General features: G+C 40.5%; 1 protein-coding gene across 2 annotated transcripts in view; it reads left to right on the plus strand.

The window, feature by feature from the left end:
• The window catches only part of ENOX1 (ecto-NOX disulfide-thiol exchanger 1), a 369,827-nt gene that overhangs the window by 203,424 nt on the left and 146,992 nt on the right, over positions 1–19,411 (plus strand). Inside the window, exon 1 of one of the 2 annotated variants that reach the window (XM_037378076.1) lies at positions 12,692–12,805. The exons of the other annotated variant lie outside the window; for it this stretch is intronic. The gene's annotated coding sequence lies outside the window, so the exon portion shown is untranslated. Of the gene's footprint in view, positions 1–12,691; positions 12,806–19,411 lie in introns of those variants that run through there. 2 annotated transcript variants of the gene reach the window in all.

Genomic DNA, 19,411 nt, shown 5'->3' on the forward strand with positions numbered 1-19,411 from the left:
CAGAGATTTCTTGAGTGTTGATGGAACACGATATACAAGATGAAACTAAGACAACTGAGTCTGTTTGGCCGTAGGAAAGGAATTTTGAGGAAAGATCTAAATGTTATCTTCAGGATCTAAATGCATCTTCAGCTTTCTAATGGGGATATAAGGAAGATGAAACCAGATGTTTCTTGTTAAGGGAAGATTATGGGAGAGGGAATGGACACAAGTTGCAACATGGGAAATCCCAGCTGGATATTAGGAAAATAAAAAGTCATAGTAATGTAGTCAAGTGTTGGAGCAGGTTGCACAGAGAGGCTGTGAACTGTCCATTCTTGGAGGTAATAAAACCTGACAGTCTTGAGCAACCAGATGTAAGTTAGCCTCTCTTAGAGCAAGGGATTGCACCAAACGACTGCCAAAGGTGCCCTCGAGCCTGTGGCTCTGTGCTAATATAAATGCTGTTCTTTTTCTCTAGTTTGCTGTTTTCATCTGACTCTTAAATAAAGTTGAAATGTTCTGTGTGTTTTCAGAAACTACTGGGTTTTCTCTCATTTGCTTACACAAATGAGAAACGGAAAGGTTGTTAAAGAAAGGATTCAGTGAACTGCAAAATCATGTACTTTTCTCTGGAACCATGCATTTCATACATTTGGTTTATAATACTAGGTAGAAAATATGTGCTGAGAGCTCACTGCTTTTATGAGCTGAGATATCTGTATCCATGAATAATACACATTTGTGGTGTTTTCTTCTGTCTTTTTTTTTTTTTTTTTTAATGAACAAAGCAAATAAAAGCATTCTGTGGTTGTTTGGAATATTAAAACATGCCTGCAGTCATGCTGAAAATAAGCTCAAGTCTAATAAATGTTATTATTGCCACAGATAGATCTACTTTTCCATATAAATATAAACATCTCTTCTTGCTTATTCTATTAATCTGCATCTTAGTGGAAGTATATCTTCTGTACAATGTGCTTTTGCAGTACCTTTGCCAAAGAAGATTTTCTTTGGCAATTTATTAAAGTTACAATTTCTAAAACCTGGGGGTTTTTTAATTGTCAGTCAAAACCTGACAATTAAACTGCTGCTGTCTGAAATATAACTATGTCTTAAGCAATTTTCCAATGAAGTATCCCAGATGTGGTTTTGCAAATTAACAAGTTATATATTTCTGTTTGAAATATTATTTTAAATTTTAAGCTAGAGAATTTACAAACTTTTTAAACAAGTTCAACATGAAATATCTTACGAACTGAAATTCTCTTTGCAGTTCAACAAAACGTTTAATATTATGGCCAATAAATTTGGCCCAGTTTAGGCTGGTTAAACAATCCTTGCATGTCAGAATTTCTTACACCATGGAAGGATGATCTCTTAGCCAGTACGCAATATGTTTTATAGCATGTTACAGAAAATGGTGGAATATGAATATGTATGCATGGAATACAGACACCAGGTTTTATACAGATGTTGTGTTTTAACTTGGGCTGGCAGCTAAGCCCCACACCACTACTCACCCACTACCCTGCAGTAGGATGGGCGACAGAATCAGGAGAGTAAAAGCCAGAAAATTCTGGGCTGAGATAAAGACAGTTTAATAGATAAAGCAAAAGCTACATATGCAAGCAAAGCAAGGAATTGGGTCATACTTGGGTCACAACAAACCCAGGCAATGCTACAGGCTTGGGGAAGAATGGCTGGGAAGCTGCCTGGTGGAAAAGGACCCGAGGGTATTGGTCAACAGCCGACTGAACATGAGCCAGCAGTGTGCCCAGGTAGCCAAGAAGGCCAGCAGCATCCTGGCTGGTATCAGAAACAGCAGGACCAGGGCAGTGACCGTCCCCCTGTACCGGGCACTGGTGAGGCCGCACCTCGAATCCTGTGTTCAGTGTTGGGCCCCTCACTGCAAGACAGACACTGAGGTGCTGGAGCGTGTCCAGAGACGGGCAGCGGAGCTGGTGAAGGGTCTGGAGCACAAGTCTGGTGAGGAGCGGCTGAGGGAACTGGGGGTGTTCAGCCTGGAGAGGAGGAGGCTCAGGGAGACCTTATCGCTCTCTACAGCTGCCTGACAGGGGGGTGTAGGCAGGTGGGGGTCGGTCTGTTCTCCCAGGTAACAAGTGACAGGGCAAGAGGAAACGGCCTCAAGTTGGGCCAGGGGAGGTTCAGATTGGAGATTAGATTTAGGTAATTTAGATTTTAGTTAGGAAAAATTCATTCACTGCAAGGATTGTCAAGCATTGGAACAGGCTGCCCAGGTCACCAGCCCTGGAGGTATTTAAAAGACATGTAGACGTGGTGCTTAGGGACATGGTTTAGTGGTGGACTTGGCAGTGCTGAGTTAATGGTTGGATTTGATTTTCTTAAAAATCTGTTCCAGCCTAGATGATTCTATGATTCTTTTCATTACTTCCCATCATCAGGCAGGTGTTCAGCCATCTCCAGGAAAGCAGGGCTTCATCACGCATAACGATGACCTGGGAAGACAAATACTGTTACAAATAAGTGTCCCTCCTTCCTTCTTCTTCCCCCAAGCTTTTGTTGCTAAGCATGGCACTATATGATGTAGGATATTCCTTTGGTCAGTTGGGGTCAGCTGTCCTGGGTGTGTTCCTCTCCCAACTCCTTATGCACCCACAGCCTACTCATTGGCAGGGCAGCGTGAGAAACAGAAAACGTCTTGATTCTGTGCAAGCTCTACTCAGCAATAACTAAAACATCTGTATGTTATCAACATAGTTTTGGTTACAAATCAAAACCCTAACACCATATGAGCTACTATGAAGTAGCTCTATTGCAGCCAAAATCAGCACAATGGACATCAATAGATATGTTCTTGTAGTAAAAGTCTGGAAATAGGACAAACATGTCTCATCAAGGGAGAGAAAATGCTGAAACTTCCTAAATTCTGTAGATTCAGCTGGATTGCAGTCAGGAGAGACACTCCAGTAATACTGCTTTTAGATATAAAACAACCTGGGAAGTGAATAATGGTCAAAAAGTTTAAACTGCAAAGGAATTCTACATTTTGTTCTAAGGCTAGTTGCATCTGAATAAATGTTTGTGTCCTTCTCTGAAAAACAGAGTAGAAACTAGCACAGAACCAGAGTAGTTTAACATAAATTCTGGACATGGTTATTTCTGCCTACCACATCATCCTGTGGTTATTATTGAAACATCTGTTTTTATAACTAGTGATTTTTTTCATTTAAGACAGGTCTTGCACAGTTCCGCTTTCCTGGGCAGAAGGAAAAAATCTTGTGAAAACTGATGGTCCTTACGAGAAACATGTACAGTAAAGGCCAAATGGATTTCATCAGTATTATTTACTTAGCCAGCAAGGTCTGTTTATCAGTACCATATACAGATAATTCTAAGCTTATAAAAGATGATTGAATAATTGTGACCAGATTGGTTAAGTTTCACTCTTGCTTTCTTTCTGAGCATTGACTTTCTTGGCTACTGAATAAAGCTTTTGAGGAATAAAGCTTTGGCTTCACAAAACGAAATGTTTTGTATAGTTTAACTGTGAGCAGCCAAGACTGTAATTTTGGAGAGATTGGAACAATTTGTCTTCTTCCATGAAGCTTTTCTGAATCATTTTCATGATAAAAATGTTGATGTTTTACACACATAGTTTACTCTTGAACAAGGACTGCTTTAAATCATTTCATTTTCAATACTTTTTCCTCTACCTGCTTTTTGAGCAGAAATAGGTGACATTAATTATTGTTTAGAAGCGTCTAATATTCTAAGTACCTATATGCTTTAATTTCTAAATAACCATTGCACAGAATTAAAATATTCTGAAGGTCTTGCAGGTTATGACAGATGACATTTGGCTCTTATTCATCTTTAGGACATAAGGGATTTCCAAAAGCAATGGATTTAGGTCCCCTTTGAAAGGTTTCCCCCCATATTATTGAATAGCAAACTTCAGAAGAGATGCAATCACATGCTTACATACAAGCATATGCTAGGTTTGTTTAAATAATGCTTACATATATGCATGCCTTCCAAAGAGGCTAGGATTATCCAGAAGTCAGCAAGGAGAATCTTTACATGTGAAGTGCAGACATAAAACAATACTTAGGAAAAAAGGTCTAATTTAACACTCACTGTGGCTTGGAAATTGATGCTGCCCAGAGTGACAATTAAGTTGTAATGCAGGGCTAAGCCTTACTGTAATGCATGAAGAGCACTCAGATACAAATTCAAGATAAATACTTCAATTCTGTCCACAGCTTCCTTGTCTAGGCTGTTCTCCTTTCCCTTTTCTTTCCACTATTTTACAAGGAACATATGCCTTCTAGAGGAAGGGGGGGGTTCAGCTATAGTGAGTGTGGGCTTTTCCCCCTTTTTTCTGCTCATGCTTTAGGAATACCCTTCCAAGAATATATGTATAGAATATATTTATATGGCTTCTGTCACATGCCATGGGATTCCTTCTGGGGTCCAACCCCATTGCTTTCAGGAGGAAAGCAGCCACTGCTTCTTCATTCTGGGGCCACAGTTTCACCAGGGTGAGTGGTCACTGTGGTGCTAGGAGCACTTGGCACACCTTGACTTGTTAAAGATGAATGCTATATAGCGTGAAATTACACTGGCAGACAGCAAATTAGTGATTGATGTGAGATGGAGAGCTATAGATTGCAATTGTGCTAGCAAGATACGAGATGATGCTTAAAGTATAATTTTAACAATATTCAATTAAGCGGAACTGTAGATTAACTACCACTATCCTAACTAAACACATATAGAAGAATTACAAAATATATAAATACTTATTATTGCTAAGTTGCCTCTACTGTCAGTGACTGACTTGGAGATGGGGTAATTGACTTGGAGCTGATTTAAAATCGCTCAATTTACAAACTGAATTTTAAACCTTTTCCAGTTGTTCTCTTCTAATGTAGGCAGGGTAAGGCAACTCATCTGTTCAGTGCTGCATGGTTCACTGGGTGGGGAGAAGGTGACATATTTTATCTGGTCACTGAGATCACTGTGTCATTTCACTCTGTGTGTAGCAATTAAAGCAAAGTGAATAATTTACTGGACAAATTCAGTCTCTTGTTCTTCCAATGAAAGTGTTATTATCTCTAGTTTATACTTGTTTGAATTGCCTGATGGCAGATTTCTCTCATCACCTCAACTGCTGACAAACTATAATTAGGTATCCTTGTGCATGGTGCTAACTAAAGAAGGTGCAGGGAGCTAGTTCCTTCACTGGTTTGTTTAATTACCTTTGTGTGCTGGCTCCAAAGGATTTTGGGAGCCTGGCTTCCCTTGCTTTGTCAAGCTGGGTAAATCCCATATCAATTACACCTCCTATTCTGGAAGCAAATCATGGAGTGTACAAGCTTCGAATTTGCTTTGCATGACTATTTGTAGGAAGCAACAAAAAAGGAGCTTGTGTTCAGCCATAATAAATTCATTGTTAATTTGAAGTGAGTATTTATAACTTTCTTTTTACTATTTGCCTGAACTACCAGCAATTAATTTGGTATTCAGCTAATTCTGTTCAGCCTATGCCTGGTCAGAATTTTCTGTCCCTGTGTTTCCAATACATTTCCTACACGCTATTTTGTCCTTAATGCCTTTATAGCTTGTTTATTGGAAACAGGTTTTTAATTATTTTTCAACAGTATTGGAGACCTGATTTAATAAGCAATTGTTAGATATACTAGGGAGACACATTTACCTGATTAATGTGATAGTTAACTGAGCAACAAAAATGACTCATGAAGAAGCAGCTGTACACAGCATTGAAGTAGTAAGAAAGTTTGACGGAATGTGAAGAAAATATTTGAAGAAAGATAATTTGAAATAGGGTACTGAACAAGCTGAAGACTACAAATATACAGTGTTAGCTTCCTGGGTAGTTGGTTGGTTGGTCTGTTAGTTATGTGCATGTGTGCACATACGTGCCTGTGTTTTTCAGGAAACAGTTTATGTAGGCTTGACTGAAAGATACAGCATTGGAGTGATGGGACATTCAAAGACTATAGAAAAGGAGGATGGGTCCTTCAGGTGTGTGTTGGAGATGAAATTGTGCTGCAGCCAGCACTTTAATTGCATGCAGTGTTGGCGTCTAGCTTCAGTGCTAATATGTGCTTTTGGAAACAGATCCATCCTCTGGGAAATAGGTCTTTTCTCAGAGAGAGGAAGGGAGGAGAGAAGTTTGACACTCTTTAGTTGGCAGAGCTCACGCTGGGATATTTCTTGTCTTACTGACTTGCTCCTATCGGCATCACTTATGTTCTCAGTTTGCAGGTTTGTGGTCGGCTTAAAGGATCAGACTAGCATGATCACTGCAGAATTTTAGTACAAGATACTTCCACTCATGCATTTGGATGGCATCTGCTCTCCTCTTTGCAAGCAATGTTTGCAAAGGGAGATGTCGCAGTAGTGGCCCAGCAGAATCTCATGACTAGATCACTGGGTTTCATTCCAGCAGAGGGTTGCGGCATCTAAGGAGAGAAGAGATTAGTGAAGACATGGTGCACTGAGGCCAAAAAGTGGCACAACAACAGGCACAGCTAGAAGAGGAGACTTGAAATGGGAATGCTAGAAAAAACACAACTGAGCTGGTTTCTCTAAGTTTCCAACTTTGCTTATATGATGGATATCTCCTCACAAGACTGAAAATACAGAATGTTTCAAAGTCATGGCATGGTGTAAGCCATCCCTGTCACAAACATACTAGACCACTTACGGCCCAACACAACCCCTCTGTTTTCAAGTCAAGGCTGGTAGCTTTGTGTTTCTGCTGTTCATACATTAGGAAGGGCAGAAGCTTTTCTTTCTGAAAAGCAAGGTGAGCTTTTTGTATGGGATGTTGCGTTCTTGTTCACATGCTTTTAATCAGGTAAGACCTGTACAGATTACAGCCTGGGAAAACGAACTGGCTTTCCAAGCCATTCAATAGCTTTAGGAGCACACTGTAGGGAGAAGACTGATAAGATACTTTGCCAAGATCAAAACTAAGTGAAACTGGGATGGATGTGTTACTGGGATTTTAAGAGATTTTGAAGAAGATAGAGAAAAATGAGAAGGCAATTAACTTACAGCTATTTGGAAGAGGAAAATGCTCTTGTGAGTGATGAGCACCCTGCACCACCTTCACTGTTTCAGCTCATCTCCATTGTGACAAATAACTTGGACAATTACTTGCAAAGTGTTTTTAATTCCTTGCCTGGCTAACATGATGGGCATATAAATTACTTTAATTATGCTTTGAATGCATATTTTAAAGTCGGGAGCAATGCTGGTCTGATGGTTGGAGAATCATACTAGAATTCAGCAGATCTGGATTAATTTCAAAGCCCTGTCATAGCTTTCCTTTAGCGGGTCTTCTCTTGTCTGCACTTCATTTTATTGTCTACAAAAGGGAAATAATCATCTTTTTGTCCCACGCATGCTGTCCTGCATTACCAGTTCAGCCAGTAGGATTTCTGAACTGTGTATGTTTGTGCCTTAGGTCAGCAGTGCTACAGTCCTCCTGGGCCATATCAGCCCTCCATTTCAAAAGCTTTTGTCTTGCCTGGCTTGGTGGGAAAGTTCCCAGCAATGTTCAGATTTGGCCTGTACTTGCCTTTTGTTATCTTTCATATAGCAACTTCCTTAGACCGACTTTGTAGAGGACCTGAGGTGCTGGATCCATCTTGGTGGCTGTGCAGGGCACCCCTGAGCACTGAAGATCTCCTTGTGGAAGCCTAAGACAGACCCCAGTTCAACAGACCAACTGAGCACTGGCTTAATGTCTGCCTATTCAACAAATACTTTAAACATAAGCATTTTTGAAGTGGTTTGCTATAGATGGGTGAGCTCCAAAATGTGCTGCTGTGTTTTGCTAGATAAGGATCAGTATTTGTCTGTGAAAGAACTTGTTATAGGACAGATGCTTTAGTGCTGCCTGCATCTTTAGGTAAGAGACTCGACACTGCTGTCTATGTGGCAGCCAAAATAGACAAAACCAAAAAACGTTTCTTTAAATTGCTTCCTGACATGTACATACAGATTATTTAGTGTGATAATTTGTGCGTGTATTATAGATTAATGCTATCAAGCTAAACTACATGATGGCAACCACTGACTTGTGTTCTAAATTCTTCAAAACCAGCAAAACTCATCTGCTGAAGGATATACTGAATTGTCGAGTCCAAGGTTTTTGTTATTTCGCTTACATACAATTTAAAAAGCACATCAAGATAGGAGAGTTGGTGTAGGTTATGTGTTCCAGTGCAGAGAGTTCTTCTGATTTTTTAGGCAACCCTCAAAGGATTTAAGAAATTACAGATTTAAAAAATAGCAAATTAATTACACTGTCACCTTTGAAAACTTTGGGAGTTTAATGTAATTTAACAGCTGGCCACTTATATGTGATTGCAACTTGTCATAAACCTATGCTGTGCAACTTATAAACAGCAACAGAAAAAGTGGGTGATCCAAAGTACATGCAGTAAAAGCATCTTGGCCGGCAATGCATCAACTCCTGTATAAATCACATACGGATAGCTATCAAGTCTGGACTTCTAAAATGCCTGAGACGGGGTAACATATGAAGCAAATGCAGTAGCCAAAGTTTTTAAAAGCAACTAATACACATACATTTATATACACATGCATATATACATATATGTATTTATACACTGTATTATATGTATGCAGGCCTGATACAGAAGCATGAATGGCAAAAGTGCTGTACACTTGCCTTCTGAAAAACTGCCTGCCTTAACTGTTGAACCCTCTTCCCTCACCCCTGTCCTCAGACATACCAGTCATGTTTGCAAAGCTCAGCCTTTTGCTAGCATCATGCTGAAAGGAAAATATGGCACAATTTCCTTCCCTGTATCTGGTGCCCTTTCCCTAATTTGCCTGACACAGATACAGTCCTCAGCAGTCCCTGAAAGGGATTCAAATCCCTCCCTACCATCTTCATCCCTTGTACTTTTTCCAGGTCCACACACTGCAACTCTCTCAACGAAGTGGTGCTTTTTTTCCCCCTTTTCTCCTCAAGACCAAAGTATGAACATTTCTGGTAGAAGGCACGTAACAGAAATGTGTTTGCCAAATGCTGCTGCCTCTTTCCTTGGATATGGGAAAGCATTTTGTTGAAACGGGAAAACCAAATTAATAGAGTCTGCCAGTCCCACACGCCTCCTGTCTGCGAGCATCCCCGCCCTGGGGACGTGGGCTGTGTTACCGACACAGGGGAATGGGTTTAGAGGAGCCCTTTGTTGAAATATTGGCAGCACATCACTGGACTCGCTGTTGTTGCAGATGGAGCGCTTTGCCGAACAGATGGATTCTCAGCTTTCTGAAAGAAAGGGAAGGTACTTGATGTACCACGGTGGGAAAGGAGGGGGGTATTCCAGGCATATGGAAAGGAAGGAAAGAAGGCACGTTCTGCACTTTTTGGTACACTTGGAGCCTAGCAACCTCTCTCTGGCAAACTTGGCAAAGCATAAGCACAGCCGTCTGTGAGATGGTGAAGGGACTGTAACAGACATGGAAGAAGTAGTTTGCACAGAAGCAATAAAAATGAAGGCAGAGTCTAGAAAAACCCTGCTATCCTGAGCGTATAAGTAAGTGTTATGTGCTGGGGATGGGGAAATGCTTCTGCCTAGGATCAGAGACACACTTTATTAAGGACTAGTGCCAGAACAGCATAACTGGAACAGAGGACTGGTTAATATTTTAAGGTCTGTTGTGTTGTGAAAGAGACTAATGTTACCTGCCACTGTGAAGCCAGGAATCCCCATTTTCCAGGACTGTATGCATGGGTTTTGGACCGTGGTGGTGCAGTTTGTACAATGGCATTGTTCAGATACAGTATTGCTTCTTTTCTTGCTCTTTTCTTCCTCCCCTCCTCACCTTCCCATCTTGTTCATACCTCACTTCCATCTTAATTGTTAGGGCAGGACCAGTTCTGTGCAGCACTCAAAAGCCTGCAATCCTGACTCGAAATGATGTTATCTGATCCAGTATTTACTGCTAAAATCTTCATGCAATTGCCAAGTAGAGTGTGATAAGGAAGTGGCATGAACTGAAAGGAGCGATCATATTTTGGTGTTGTGTGTTAACTCTCTACAACTTTTCAGTCGCTTCACACACACACACACACACACACACACACAGACTTAGCAGAAATACTATATTGTGGTACAATTTAGGATGTGGTGACAATGGACTTTAGTCTTTATTTTTACCTCTTAGCTTAATTAGCTAATTTCAACACCTATTGAATGCAAGCGTTAAAGCTGTTTAGCAATAGCAAGGATGCCAAAGGCCTTGGAAATCCAAATTTTTCGAGAAAAAAATAAATGTAATAAAAGGCAAAAACGTCAAGGTTCTTTCAAAGCATGATTCACTGCTGAAAGCAGCTATGCAAAAATATCACTTTCTTAAATAATGGGTATGGCTTTTGTTCATACTGGGGGTTGTGTCTGCAGCAACAGAAATGTCTAAAGTCTTTTTCCTGAAAAATAAAGCAAACTGGATTACATACCCACTTGCGCATCAACTATGCTCCTTTTTGCAGGACCGAATTCTCAGGGAGGCTCTGAGGTAAAATAAACACGGAATCCCATCACTGAATTTTAGTATGAATATTTTTCAGATCATTGTGTCTGGATCTCTGCCAAGTTTCAGCCCTATTATAAATTAATTCCAACCCACACAAAAGGGGCGGGGGGGGGAGCGGGAACAAACCACAACTTCTACAAGACAAAAGCACCAGGCAATTTTTATGGGGAAAAAAGTGGTCAAGAATAATCTATAGGAAAAGTAATTATCTAAAGAGAGAGTGGGTTCTTCTCTCTAATTGGAAATTACAACGTTTTCCAGCCTTACTAAACACAGTCTAGGAGGAGCATCAGGATTGTGCTTCAGTAACCTGGTTAAATTGAATATAAAGTTAAGGCATTGCTTTCCTCTTGTTTTATTTCTCCTTAGACTCAATACTGCAATTGAGCTCACTTTCCTCTCTCTCTGGCAAAATCTAATCTGGCTACCACAGGACCTGTGAAATTCATGGAGGTGATGAGCCGGAGTCTGCTTTCTGCTTGTATGTCTGGCTTTATTTAATCTCTAGTCACCCTCAGATAATAAATATTTCATATGTTGGACAGGTGAAAGGTTTCATTCAGCTGCAGATCTGCTTCCAAGGCAACCGATTCCTGTCATTTTGAACAGTTTAAACATGTTGAAAACAAAGCTTGCTTTCTGGTTTTCTCCTCTATGATTTTATGTGTAAAGCATTATCCATCTCCCTTCTGTCCCTCCTACAAGCAGATACAGAAAACCTGATAGCATTAACAAGTAATTCTAAACAATTTATAACCTAAATGTATTCTCTCTTCCAGTCAAGATGGGATGAAAAATGCCATTTCATTTTGCAAGCATAGAGTAAATACCTAGAGATATGAAAATGCCTGGGTTAGCATCTATAAATACTCTGTACGCAAAAAATGTATACAACCACAGTACTACATTATGCTTTACAGTATGTTTCACCATTACAACGGGTGTTTCCTCAATACTGTTGTCCAGTAATTCTGTTACAGAGTTTGAGGCTTTTTTGGAAGGGGGACAGTACCCCAGGTCTTTCTCTGAGAAAAATTAGTGAGAAGACTGTTAGCAAATTGTCTTCAACCGTATCTGATTTCTGCCAGTGTCAGTGCTTGTGACAGATCTTCTGGAAAATGTCTGCTGTATCCTTTACATCTTGCAGCTGAACAAGCTCTTCTAAAGCATAGCTTTGCCCATTCTTCCTCTGCCCATTTCCAAGCATAATAGACAGGTGCTCTCCCTCCTTCTCTCAAGCCCTCCCCATGTGTGGACTTTCTGACTTATGCTGTGCTCAATGCCCGACTTGAGACCAATGTCTGCATCCACTGCTGATGGCTTCAGCAAACGCTTCTCTTTCCTGCCTGCTGCGTCAGTTGTGAAGAAAGGGGAAATCTATTGGAGCAGTGGTGAAATTTTGGTCGACAGGGTCCAAGTAAAGGGATTTTCTGCCATCCCAGATCTGACTCAGAGACAGTTTTACTTGCATCTGACCTTCTGCGTGGATGTTCCCTTAATGCAGTTATGACAGGATGGTGGCATTTCTCCAAAAGGCGCACAGCTGTCTTAGGAAATACGATGGAGGATACATGTTGAGGTGCAATTGAGGAGTTTTAGGTATTCTGATGGAGATCCATGCGTAGGTGGCTTATCTTTCTCTCCTCTTGTTCTCGTTCTACTGTACAGGTGCTTTGCAGTGGTGCTTGATTTGCAGACTAGGAAGATATTCTAGATCAGTTCAGAAAGACTGACATGACATGCACACTGCTGCTTGTCTAGATTTAGGGGGGTGATGGAAAGTGGGAACATGTTGTGATGGGCATCTTTGTGCCTGGTAGCTTTGTGGCTGATCCCCCTTTTAGAAACAGTTAAATTATATCTGACCTTGGAGCCTTCTCCCTTCTGTTTCCAGGCGCATAGATTTTAGCCAGCAGGTCTCTGGTTAACCCCTCCTCCCTGCTGTTTATTTCCTGCCACCCTGTAGACACACCACTGAGCATTAAGTATGTGAACTCAAAGACGCTCCCTCTCTCCTGTACAGTCTTAATAGCAAAAAGTCACGAGCCGAGCTTCTCCAGGCAGAATTATTTCTACCTAAGAAATATAGGCTTCAGGAATATGCCCTTTCTCTCACCCTTTTCAGATTGCATTAAAAGCATCCACTTCAAGAAACTACGACTGTGTTTATCTGAGCGTTGAATTTGGAAGTAGTGCCAGGATCTCTGCCACGGCACGCTTGAACCATGAAACCCAGGTCAGTTCCATTTTTTGGTTTTCGTGTACAGGCACAGCGCTGCAGCAGTTCAAGCTTCCAGGTCTCTGTGGAAGCAATACTTCTTTTAACATGCAGGAAACATCACATTTGATTTTATAACCTTACCTCTTAGTTTGATTTGGGATTTTTTTTTGTACTACTAAACCAAAATGTCAGGGTGGCATGTCAGTAAACACAATGCGTTCAAAAAGGAATCATGCTGACAGGCTCAAAAACTAAATGCTCTTAAACAGGCAGGAACAGCTCAGATTTTCCTTCATGCCCACCAGGCTATCCCTGGACTTGAGGGGACAGCTGTGCTTAATTTGCCTTTTGCTCTGTCACTGTGGCTGCTGGCTAATGTGCTATATAACGTGCTCTTGAGCTATGGGAAGATATAACAAGTTTCAATCACTGTTCACTGAGGTTGGCTTTGTGACTCAAAGGCTGCTGATTCAATAGCCCCTTAGTTCTGTCAGTGAATCAACACATTCTCTCCCTTCTAGCCTTCTGCAGCGTTAGGGATTTTGTGGGTTTGTCATTGCTAGAGAGAAAGGTGCTAGGGCAGCTATTTCACTGTGTGCAACTGAGGGGTGCTGCTGCGGTTGCTGGGGGTACTTTCTGAGAAGGCTGTTTTTGTTAGGAAGTCTACTCTAGATCTCAGACTCCAAATTTCACCCAAACTGAGTTTGCATTTCTGAAATTTCAGGGGTGTAGTCTTTCACTGCAAGGCAGGTTTGCGCAGGAACAATCAAAGGTAGCAAGATTTAGTACCTGCAATGTTTGTTCCCCTGAAATGTATGTTGGATGACTATTTGAAGGCACAGGACTGTTTGTCTGCTTATTGGGAAAACATCTAAAGGCAGCAATGCTTTGTGCAAGGAAATTCATTGGTGTTTGACTGTGGTGTGGATCCAGCTTCCCTTTAATTTCTGTCCCCTGATCCCCAGCAGTTGTATGCTTTGGTGTGGTTAGAGTGCTCTTGGAGTAAGTGTTCCTCTCAGCAAAAGTTATGCTGCTGTCATTTCTTTATGTTTCATACAATGGGTGAAGAATAATCTGGAATACACCCAAACATGGGCTTTTAATCACCAAGAAACCTGTAGTTAGAGCCATTGTTCTCTTCAGTCACCTAATAAGAGTGTGAAGAGCAAATGCTGTGTCCAGCCCACAGTCTTCTCCAGCTTTTCTGTGGTATATTGAGTTACTCTGTTTCTAAGCTCATTTCCCTTCTTTTCAGCTTTTCTTTCTTTGTGCATTTGTTCCATGTCTAACTATTTTAGGTCAAGTCTGCAACAGCTGAAAAGAACACGGTAAAGGTAATGCTCTGTGATCTTCCTGCAGCAGAAAACTTTGCATGAAAAGATAAATATCTTTTTTAGGTATTATATTTATCAAAGACAATGGGGAGATAAGTTTTGAGTGACTGAAAATTTTGTAACTGCACCATTAATGTTTAATTACTATTGGCAGCCAAGAAGTGCCTTTCTGGATTAACCAGACACTCTGTTTCAGGGATATGCATAGGTGGCAGAAAGTGATAAAGCTGGCGAAACCGCACCTCTGGGAACATGTAATGGGATCTTTCCTGTGATATGCAAATTATGCTGCCAAGTTGCTGTATAAACAATTCATGGGAGAAGTGGTGAGAGGTAGTTAAATAGCTGGATCACATACCAAAGATAAAATCCATCACTAGAAATGGAAAAATATATTAAAAGAGTGGGTTTGCTTTTAAAAATAAATAAATAAAAATAAAAAATCTTTGCCGAAAGCATGTAGTTGCACTAAAGATGATTTATCACAATTGTTGCAGTTCAGAGTAAATGAGTGTTTAGGAAACCAGTGTGCATAGAGTCTGTGAAAAACAAGACTTTCTAATAGAAGTAATCTAGCCAATAATGCTGCCCTTTTTTTTTTTTTCCACTGCAGAAAAAAATTACTTAACAGATATTAATTTTGTTACCTTTCAGGCAGAAGACATGCACTCTTTACTTTTCAGTGATAAAACCAATCCTGCCATTTCTGTTCTAGGCATGAACGATGATCTCAGGCAGCCCAGCAAAACAATTCTCAGGGTCATATACAGCTTTAGATCAATGAGTGTGAGCAAGCCTTATTGACAGCAGCAGAAGCTGAGCTCATGTCTAGGTTTTCACTTTTTGTATTTTGAGGAAAGGATTCCAGCTAATAGCACTCCTTAAATAAATCAAAGATTACTCTTTCACAAACGGTATTGAAGGCCTCATTGACATTGTGTCCAACTGCATTGTTTTTCCAGAGGTCAATCCTGTAACACTTGTTTTCCCTCAGCCTTTTCCTCTATCTGCTGTTCATTTGGGATCTGATGTGGCTCAGCTGAAGCCAACTGAGAAGTCTCTGATTAACTTCAGTGGCAGCTGGATCATGTGCTAGAGTCCTAAGGGGCCAACAGCAGAAAATTTAAGAAGACAGCAGAGAATATTAAAGCATCATGAGGCGAGGGAAATATTTTTGGCCTGTGACTTTCTTTCGTTTTGCTATGTAATAGGAATGATACTCTAGATAGACTTGTAGAGTCATAATAAACAGATCCCACATTCAACAAATGCATCAGATTCTATTCTATGTTTAATCACCCACAAAAACTGTGTCAGATGCTCTTCCATCAGGAACAATATCTCCTAATTAACTGTAATTAAGGTATATTATAACAACAGGGTGTGAAACTTGATGGATCTGTCTCTTGACATTTCAAATTTGGATATTTTTTTTTCTGCCAAGTCTCTTAATATGCTTCAATTAATGCTAACAGAGGCCAGGCCATTCTCAGTCATGGATCTGCATATGTGAATCTTAGTACCACTGAGATGAGATGAAGCAGGGATCTTTCCACCTTTAAAGCGCTTTTAGAAACGTGCATGGATCTCAGTTAAGCTGAATATACTGGCCCAGATGTTGCTTACTAGGAAGCTAAGGGCCAAAGCTTGATTGCCTTATCCTGAAAAGTGGTAAAACTGTGCTGGGAAATCTGGTACCTTGTCTGCGGGTTCTTCAGAGGATCTGTAGCCATTCATAGCAGGCATGGTATCTCTTTTCTTTCACTGAGAACCATACAAAGCTGTTTGATTTGTGCACTATTTGAATAAGCAAATTTGTAACTTGAGTGCCCAACGAAGGGGGTTGATTATCATCTAGGAAATTATTGCTTCTCCTCTGAGCTGTGGCATATATAAAGTCTTTACCAACTGATAAGCGTTTGGAGGTTTAATCAGTAGTAAGGCTTAGGCATAGTCTTTGTATAGATAGCTTAACAATTAAGATTTTTAAAACTATTCCTGAATGAAAGGAAATGGCCAACCTAAAAGACAGAATTTCCTAGCTCAGGCATTTCTGGCCATGTAATTAAACTGGATGCACTGCTTCCTTAGCCCCTAGCCACAGTTGTCCTAAAGAAGATTAATGAGATTGAATTTCTACCAAGGTTGAAGTCTTGTTTGTACCCTGGAATGTGGACTGACACAAAAATGTGCTACAACTCCATCTGGTGACTCCTCCTGAACTTGGTGGTGCTTCACTGTGTGCTAGTGGTGCAATTTGCAGTGTCACCAACCCATGGGACTTGGCGAGGAGCTCACTGTTGCAAAGATGAGCATAGATGAAACTGGGTTTCTGCAGCATTTAGTATGGTGTATGGATATTTGCCTGGAGTAATCTGTTAGATGTCATGAAGCATATGTAATGAGAAGGTCTTATGTAAAACTGAGAAGGTCTTGTGTAAAACACCAAGGAAAAAGAAGATGAAAAGCATATCTCCCATGCTGTTCCACTGAACAGCTCTATTATGATCAGGACTCAATTTAAGTGATCTACTATAGCTGTGATTGCACAATATAATGATGTTCCTGTTTTTTGTTGGTGCTTTGTTTTGGGGTTTTTTTTTTGTTTGGTTGGTTTGGTTTGGTTTATTTTTTTCTTTTATGTTTAGCTACCTCAGTTCCCTGTAACTTTCTAAAGAACATATTTCATGGATTTGAATTGTGTTCCCAAGCACAATTGCATTCCCAAGTAAATGAGTTATCTGATTGAGAAATGGCATGATTACAAACTTTTAGTTTTCTTTTAGGATACCAGTAAACATTTTTTTTTATATAAGTCTCATATTTTGTTTGTATCTTATGTGCCCATACTTGCTTGATCACATGCAGGAAATATTTTTGTACGCTGCTGCTATGCATGACTAAGAAAGGAGATGTAGATAGAACAAGATGAGATACAGGCTGTAATTTACACCTGACAGAGTGCGAATTTCATTGCAAGTCCTTTTAAAGGAAACTTGCTTTTTTCTCCACGTTCAGATAGACAGTGATTCCATAAGAAATTATGATCATTGTCTCGCTGCTGTTGTTGTTCTCTTCTGCTTGGGTTTTGATTTTTACTAGGAAAAACAATATTCCTTGACCTAATGCAATCCTGCCTTATCTGCAGGTCCATGTTATGGTCCTGTGGTGCTGGACATACCCCATAAAAAAAGAACAGTCTGACTAGGAAAGATTAATAAAGTGTGGGATAAAGAAAGTATCACACCATTTCATGAGTAGGGGATCAAGGCATATAGGCAGTTTAAATTACTTGCCCAAGGTCTGTTGCAGAGCTATATTAAGAATGACTATCTCCTGGATCCCCATCCAGTTGCTCTTCCATTTCTAGAGAACTGAAGACCCCTTATTTGTTTTGGCTGAACTGCAGTTTTGGATAGTTTGGAAGGCATTTGGAGAAAGAAGGGGTCTATTAGTCTTTCCTACTGAAAGAAATATTAGCAGGCAATTAAAAGAATAATAAATGAGATTCATTCAAACTGCTCCACTTGCTGTTGCTCTCAGCTTCAGGCAAGAAGGTACATAGAGGTCATTAACCTACCACTTATATATCACACGCCACTAGTGTCACCTGGGCCCTCCTAAATTAAACCATATATTTTAGACAGAAATACACCAGTCTCACAAAACATTTTCTATTCAGACTGTAAATTCAAAGGACAGGGCTTTTTTCTCTACAGCGTCTGCATTGCACCTCCTGTAGTATCACCTGGATAAACAAGACCAGTTCATACTCCCATCATTTTAATCCATTGCATCATCATGATTACTTTGATTAATTTCTTACTTTGGACCTTAAAAGAGCAAAGAAACCATTAACAACATGAGCAGGGGTGGTGCCAGAAAGGCATGGACACTGACCCTGGTGCCTTGTTCTCCTTCCTGTGTGCCAGAAGAGCTCTGTGCTACTGTAGGGAGGGTATTGACTGGTGGCCATTGAGCTACATCAGGGGAAGCTGAAAAAAGCTGCTGCACCCCAGTGCCCTCTACATGGGCTATGTCCTCTGCACATTCAAGGGGCAAAGTCAAGATTTAGTCCCAGGAGAGCATGGTAGAGAAGTTTCCTGGATGATGATATAAACAAGTCAAAACCCATCAGTTACCATATTCATAGCTACAGGCCAAATGCTTTATTCATAATGGTGCAGTGAAAGTATTAACATTGCATTTGTTTAAAAAGTAACTAGAAGGCCATTTGTGACCCTTATAATACACATGTGAAGCAGTGCTCTGCTGGTTTACACTGGTTACATTCTGCTTTATATTTTCCAGAGGGCCAATTTGCAAGGATTTTTGCCGCAGTAACAACTGCTATGTATGAATATAAGTAACTAATTTACCAAAGTTTCACACAGTGACTTCATGGCTTCTGCTTCACAGCCAAAGGTTCTGCAAATCTTTTGGTCTTATTGTTGACTTTGGGTTGTTTCTGATTGTATCTTGAAGCCTGGAAATACTGTATTGCAGTAAAGTAAATACAGTATTCTTGTTATTGCCCTTGTTATTAGAAAATATTTATATAGTGCAGTAAATTTACATTGTACTTTACTAAAATAGATAAAGGCAAATTCTCTGCCCTGAAGAGCTTATAATTCAAATAAGACAAGACAAACAAATCTACAACACTTTGGAAAATGGTGGGTGAAAGGATTATTAACTACGTGAAAGGGGCAGAGGGCCTGCATGAGGAGGGAGGGGGGTGCTATCATGATCAGTTTCCTAATTTTACATCGCAGTAGCATCTTAAAAGTCTCAAAGGGGACAAAAGCCTGGCTACACGAGGTGCTATGCAGAAACCTGGCAGTAGCGTGGCCTTGCATCACTGACTCGCTGACATCCCTGCCTGGGGGAGCTCTTGGCTAAAGCCAGCATCAGTCCAATTACAGCACAGAGTGCCGGGTCTCTTGGTTTTAGCCCTGCCTGAGGGAAAATCCACATGATTTCCTGCCCTGAAGAATTATAATTGAAATTGGAGAAAACAAATGCACATACAAGAAAGCATTACAGGGAAAGGGGAGCGGAAGGGTTGTTGGCTGGGTAAAGGTACAGTGGGACCACCTGGAGGGAAGGGGGAGGGCTTTTAGCATCATTATATTCACCATGATCTGCAGCTCAAGCTGCTTCTGCCCTGACCTCCTGACAGCTAGTTAGAAGGGAGAAGCCTGGAAGTAATCTTTGTTGCCTGATCATAGCTGATACGCAGTAACTACTATTCTCCTAATCTGAGTTTGTGTTAAATATGGGATTA

This window comes from Falco rusticolus, chromosome 2 (assembly GCF_015220075.1).
Source record: "Falco rusticolus isolate bFalRus1 chromosome 2, bFalRus1.pri, whole genome shotgun sequence".
In the NCBI taxonomy this organism is placed as follows: Eukaryota; Metazoa; Chordata; class Aves; order Falconiformes; family Falconidae; genus Falco; species Falco rusticolus.